Below are 7,757 nucleotides of genomic sequence, written 5' to 3' on the forward strand. Positions count from 1 at the left end.
CTCTCAACGACGTATCAAATTTTGGCACTATTGACGGGAATCGGTAATGTACTAATATTGTATTTTATTTCTTATGACCAGATCTGCTCCAGGTACTCTTGCGTTTGATTCAGAGATTGAAAAGACTGCGAGAGATAATCGCAAGGAAACAAAGTTAAGGAAAAAGCAGTCAGCGGTGGTTGGGACTCAAAGTAATCCACCGCCAAAAATTAGAATCGACCACGAAGTAGAGTCTAGGGTTAACAAAAACCCTACTCAAACTTTTGAAGGCAAAAAAGTAGAAGTCGATTCCCCAGAAGAAGTGCTTAACGCTAAGGTTGACGAAAACCCTAATTTAGCACCTCAACCTATGGCTCAGACAATTTGGCAACTGGCCGAAGCACCGACAGAACAACTGCCACTACGCATCGCGTATCCTACTATGGATACTGATTTTGAATTAAAGTCAGGTTTGATCCAGCTACTGCCAACTTTTCAGGGGTTACAGAATGAAAATCCCTACAAGCATTTGAAAGAACTCTATATGATTTGCCTTAGTCTGAAACCTTAGGAGGTAACTGAGGATTAAATTAAATTGCGTGCTTTCCCTTTTTTCTTAGCAGATTCTGCTAGAGAATGGTTATTTTATTTACCTCCTAGATCTATAACGACTTGGGCTGATCTGTCTCGTTTGTTTCTCAACAGGTTTTTTCCAGCATCGGGTACAGTCGAGTTAAGAAGAGAAATCGTGGGAATAAGGCAAAAAGACACAGAGTCTCTGTATGACTATTGGCAGTAATTTAAAAAGTTGTGTGCAAGTTGCCCACAACACGGTATAATAGAACAATCTTTGTTCCAGTACTTTTATGAAGGCCTGAAACCCATGGAGATGAATATGGTAGACGTCGCTAGTGGAGAAGCGTTGGTCAACATGACTCCACAAGAAGTAGGAGACTTAATCTCTATGATGGCTACAAATTCTCAATAATTTCGAGCCAATCCTGAACCCCCTAGAAGGGTTCACCAGCTAAGTAACTCAACCTTAGAGGATAAAGTTGAAAGACTTACTAATATGATGAATTCTCTTATTGTAGAAAAAGCAAAAACAACCCGGTTATGCGAAATATGTGCTACTCCTGAACATACAATTGATGCATGTCCTAGTTTGAATGATGATACTATGGCTCATTTAGATGCTGTGGGAAATTTTCCTGGGCCACCACAAAGGCAATACGACCCTTACGCTAATACCTACAACCCAGGATGGAGGGATTATCCTAACTTAAGTTATGGGGCCAACCCACGATATAACTAGTTAAACCAAAATCGGTTTCCACAACAGCCTTGAGTTTCAGGTAATTCTCTAGAAACCATGGTCAATAAATTAGCAACTAATGTCCTTGATTTTCAACAGCAAACTCTTAATTTCCAAAAAGAGACGAAGGATTTCCAATAGAAAACCGAGGCATCCATAAGGGATTTGACCATATCAATTGAGAGATTGAACTCTCAAGGGAAGCTGCCATCACAAACAGAACCAAACCCGAGGCAAAACGCAAATGCAATGACGCTGCGAAGTGGAAAGGTACTGGAACCAATTCCTGGCAAGAATCTTGGCCAAGGAACCGCCTAGGAAAAACCCAAAAATGATGAATAGGTCCGAGTGAAACCTCCATTACCGAAAGTCCAACCTCCATTCCCAGGACGATTAAATCAGTGTCAGAAAAGTAAGGAAGAAAAGGAGATCCTCGAAACATTCAGGAATGTTGAGATCAATTTACCACTGTTGGATGCCATCAGACAGATTTCGCGGTATGCCAAGTTCCTCAAAGAGCTTTGCACCAATAAATGAAAACTAACAGGTAATGAAAAGGTAAGTGTTGGTGAGAATGTATCCGCAGTGCTACAGCGAAAAATGCTGGCAAAATGCAAAGATAGGGGTATGTTGGCTATACCATGCAAAATAGGCCATTTGGGGATTAAGAAGGCCATGTGTGATTTAGGGGCTTCCATAAATGTTATGCCTTATTCTATTTATGAATCACTTAACGCGGTTTTTTTGACGAAAACATGTGTTATAATTCAGTTGGCAGACAGGTCTGTTGTCCACCCCGAAGGAGTCTTCGAGGAGGTACTGGTGAAAGTTAACGAACTTATTTTCCCTGCAGATTTTTATGTGATAAAGATGGAGGAGGATAACACTACTGGATCTTTGGACCTCTTGCTGGGCTGACCTTTCCTTAATACTGCTATCACCAAGATTGACATTCGAAGTGGAACTCTTACAATAGAATTTGATGGGGAGATCGTGAAGTTTAATGTTTACGACGCCATTAGTCATCCAAGCAAAATTTTAAGCGTAAATCGTGTTGACATAATCGACTCATTAGTAAACGAGACTTTTGAGTCAATTTATGAAGATAAATCTGAATTTATATCTGATGACTATGAATCTGTTAATGAATTATTATCTCTATCAAACACTTAACTTTTACCTTCTATTGTGCAGGCTCCAGAATTGGAATTGAAACTGCTTTCTGAACATCTTAAGTATGCGTTTTTGGGGAAAGGTAATACACTACCAATCATAGTTTCAAACAAACTCTCTAAACTCAAAGAAGAAAGTTTAATCCAGGTATTACATAATCGTAAAGAGGTGATTGGCTAGACCATTGCCTATTTAAAAGGAATAAGCTCTTTGACATGCACACATAGGATCTACTTGGAGGAAAACGCAAAATCGAGGCGTGAGGCCCAAAGGCAATTAAACCCAAATATGATGGAGGTGGTGAAAAAAAGAGATAATCAAGCTACCGGATGCTGACATAATCTACCCGATTTCTGATAGTAGATAGGTAAGTCCGGCTTAATTCGTGCCCAAGAAAACGGGCATGACAGTAAAGAAAAATGCTGAAGGTGACTTGGTACCAACTCGAGTGCAAAACGGGTGGCGTGATTGCATTGATTACAAGAAGTTGAACTCTTACACTAGAAAAGATCATTTCCCTCTTCCTTTTATAGATCAAATGCTTAAAAGTTTATCAAGTAAAACTCACTTTTGTTGTCTTGATGGATACTCAGGTTTCTTCCAAATTCCAGTCGCACCAGAGGACCAGGAAAAGACCATTTTTACATGCCCATTCGGCAATTTTATTTACAGAAGGATGCCATTTGAACTTTGTAACGCACCAGCCACATTCTAGAGATGCATGATGAGTATATTTTCTAAATATGTGGAAAAAATTATCGAAGTTTTTATGGATGAATTTACTGTGTATGAAAATTGTTTTGATGAATGCCTTAAAAACCTCACGATAATTTTGAATAGATGCATAGAATTTAATCTTGTCTTGAACTATGAAAAGTGTCATTTTATGGTAGACAAATGTCTGATTCTAGGCTATATAGTCTCTGCCAAGGGAATTGAGGTCGATAAGACCCAAATTGACATTATTAATTCTTTGCCATATCCCTCCACTGTAAAGGGAATTCGTTCTTTCCTTAGCCATGCAGGGTTCTATAGGGGTTTTATAAATAACTTCTCGAAAATAGCTAAACCACTGTGCAAGTTATTATAGAAGAATAAGAAATTTGAGTTTGGCCCAAAATGTGAGGCTTTCGACACGCTCAAGCAGAAATTGGTTTCCACCCCTATAGTGTAAGCGCCAGATTAGAAATACCATTTTGAAATTATGTAAGACACAAGCAAACGCAGTGTGGGAGCCGTGTTAGGGAAAAAGATAGACAAAGAGACTCATGTCATTTGCTATGCCTCAAAAACCCTAGATGCTGCACAAAGCAACTACACCACTACGAAAAAAGAACTCTTAACAGTAATATTCACTTTAGATAAATTTTGATCTTATTTATTGGGATCTAAAGTGATTAATTTTTTTGACCATGCAGCTCTTAGGTACTTGATCGTAAAGAATGAGGCGAAACCAAGCTCATTAGATGGATTCTACTACTCCAAGAATTTGACATCGAAATTCGTGACAAAAAGGGATGTGAATACCCAGTGCCTGACCACTTGAGTAGGATAAAAACTCCATTTGATGATATTCCTATAAATGATGAGTTCTCTGATGAAAGCTTATTTTCGACCGAGGCTCACTATCCATGGTATGCAGATATAGTTAATCTCTTAACCACAAGACTGATATCCACTGAGTTAGCACGTTTCGTGAAGGACAAGCTTAGAAGGGAAGCTCGATATTACATTTGGGACGACCCATACTTGTAGAAACACTGTTCAGATCAGATAATGAGACGATGTGTTCCAGAAACCGAGGTAACCTCTATCCTTACTTTTTGTCATACAGAAGCTTGTGGAGGTCACTTTGGCCCTAAATGGACAGCTCACAAGGTATTGGAGTCTGGGCTATATTGGCCCATAATTTTTCGAGACATATAACTTCTGTAAGTCTTGCGATAAATGCCAACATACAGGTAACATCACTAAACGAAATCAAATGCCCCTATCCCTGATTCATGTATGTGAGATTTTTTATGTATGGGGTATCGATTTCATGGGCCCTTTATTTCTTCATTTGGAAATGTATATATACTTTTTGCAATAGACTATGTTGCTAAGTGGATAGAAGCAAAGACTACTCACAATGATAATGCTAAAACTGTTGTGGAGTTTCTAAAACGAACTATTTTTTCTAAAACGAGCTTTGATCAGTGATCGTGGTATCCACTTTTGCAACAAGGTCATGGAGGCACTACTATCAAAATACGAAGTTCATCATCGTATAGCAATAGCCTATCATCCCAAAACGAACGGCCTAGCAGAGATTTTGAATAGGGAGATCAAGTCCATTTTGGAGAAAACAGTTCGGCCTAACCGAAAGGATTGGAGTCTTCTACTCAATGACGCGCTTTGGGCCTATTGGACAGCGTATAAGGGACCGATTGACATGACCCTGTATCAACTTGTTTTTGGCAAAGTGTGTCATCTCCCAGTAGAATTGGAGCGTAAAGCATATTGGGTTATTCGACAATGTAACATGGAGTTAGAGCCCGCAGGCAAGGCAAGGAAATTAGACATTCAAGAATTAGAGGAAATTCGTAATGATGCCTATGAGAATGCTCGCATTTATAAAGACAAAACAAAACTATTTCATGATAGGAAAATAGCTCAGAAGCATTTCTCGGTAGGGCAAAAAGTTTTAATTTTAAAAGGTTATTTGGTCTTTTGAATCAAACGAGAAAAATCGAAACCCAGTACGTTAGGGCACGATCTTTCGAATTTCCAAAACACAGAATATTGCCTTTATTAAAGTCATTTTTCCATGAATTTTGGTGAAAGTTGGTGAAATGATATATGTGTAGTTTTATTCGAATATGACTAAAGCGTAAAAATCTTATATTGGACGAACGATAATGCGACATAAATTCAACAAATTAATAAAACATGAAAATAAATGATAATGAAACATAACAACAACACGCATAATCTAGCAATATTAATAAAAAATAAAAAATGGTGAAAATAATAAAAATAATAATAATACAAATACCAACAACGAAAATAATAATAATAATAATAATAATAAATACGAAAAGGAAATATATAATGTAACAATATAAAATTAATTTGTTTAATAACACGGTGATAATAATAGTAATAATACAACAATAATAATAAAGTGGAAAATAAATAATAATACATTAAGAAGAATATAATATAAAGAATGATAATAAGAATAATGATATGTTAATAATAATAGGAATAATAGTAAATGATAATAGTAAAATAATATTAAATTAATAATAGTTAAAAAATAATGAAAATAATGATATCAATACATAAATACAAATAGAAAGATAATAAATAGAAATATAATAATAGAAATAATAGATTGAATTTGTTAATTTAATAATAGCATAGCGAAAATAATAAAAAAGGACTAATTTGAACATTAAAACAGAATTTTAGGACAATATCAGAAATAATATAAAAGGGGAGGATCAATTCGAATGCGCGAGAACAACAGAAGGGCGAAAGGGAAAATATCCCAGGCCCTTTAAACGCACCGTTCTGCAGAGGACCAAAATGCAATACGAATAAAATCATGCGACAAAATTAACAGAAAAGAAAAAGAATAAAAAAGGACTAAATTGAAGCGCGCTGTAAAGCGGAAGGGCCTGTTGATGCTGTCCACCGTCGGGCACAGCTGTTGACGCTGTCGTATACGGCGGCCGGAAGGCCGAAGACCTCTTTTTTTCAGGCAAACTGAAACGGTAAACTTCTCCTCTCTTTTTATTATAAAATAAAAGAAAAAAAATAAAAGAAATCACCTCTCCGTTACCGATTTGATTTTTGGTTCTTCTATTTTTTGTACTAATCTCTCTGTTTTTTTTATTAATTGTCTCTGTAAAAAAGGAAGAAGCATACATTGATATTCCTTGGCTTTTTATAGCTGCAACAAAAGAGAAAAATATAAAGTTTTTGCTTGGCTTTTGCTATTGCTGCTGTGTTCGTCCTTTGCTTGTCGGGGGTAGTTGGAGTGTACGGAGGCTACTGGTGGCGCAACGGCTGCTAGGGCTAGGGTTTGCTGCAAACATGGTTTAGGTTTGGGCCTTTTTGGGCTTAAGGTTTTATTAGTTTTGGGTTTTAAATTTGGGTTTGGGTTTGTTATGTTTGGGGTTTTAAATTTGGTTTATGTAATTTGGACTTTGATGATGGACTATTAATTTGGTTTTATTATTTGGATTTTTGGTTTAATATTTGGTTTTATTTTGGTTGTTGGGCCCCGGGCAAATCAGGCTTTCTACACGCACTATATTATTTTTCCCTTAACCGAGGTTTTGTCCCATTGGGTTTTCCTGGTAAGGTTTTTAATGAGGTAGCATATTATGCGTATTATAGATATGTACACTCTTTTTCCTTCACTAGGATTTTTTCCCACAATGTTTTATCTTAGTAAGGTTTTAACGAGGCACATTATCTATCAATAGGCATCCAAATAAGGGAAGTATTATGAATATCTTATTAAGTGGATGTCCATCAAAATCAAGATAAATTTTGATATACTTTAAATTTTTGTAGTCATTAAAAGAAGATCTATTTCATTTATACTTCTTATATCTATAAATAAAGACTTTGGAGAAATTTTATAAATATTTCGATTAATCAATAAAATACGTTATCTATTTTGCTCTTATATTTTCTTTATTCTTCACTCTCTATCTATTTATTTTTATAACAATATTGTATTTGTTTAAGTTCATTGTTTAGTTATTTTTGGTAAAATATTTGTTCGTGTGTAAATAAATTATGAGATCTAAATTTTACTTATATTTATTCTCTTCTCTTTTTTTTTCTTTTAGAAAATTAGTCACAAAATTTCAAGTTGAAATAGAAAAACTAAATAGAACTTGTAATTTAGTGTTCAAAGTCTTAAGCCAAGAATTTTATAAAAACACAGACATGTTTGCTGTATTTCTGACAAAATACATTACGTATACCTTTACATTGATATAGACAGAAATTAGTGAACCATTTAACACGTTACATTGCCCCATTTTCCATCCGGAAAGCTACCCATGGTTTAGGTAAAATTTAACCATTAGTTATAATAAAATAGTTGAAAATCTTTTTAATATTTTCAATATTATAAAATATTAAGAGTTTAAATTATATTAGAATAATTTTAAAACTTATTTTTAAATATCTAATAAAAATGTACCATTTTATATTTTTAAAAGAATTTATAATTGATATTGTACATTTTCTAATACTAGATCAATTCAGTTTAATAATATTTTAA

Source organism: Gossypium arboreum, chromosome 10 (assembly GCF_025698485.1).
Source record: "Gossypium arboreum isolate Shixiya-1 chromosome 10, ASM2569848v2, whole genome shotgun sequence".
In the NCBI taxonomy this organism is placed as follows: Eukaryota; Viridiplantae; Streptophyta; class Magnoliopsida; order Malvales; family Malvaceae; genus Gossypium; species Gossypium arboreum.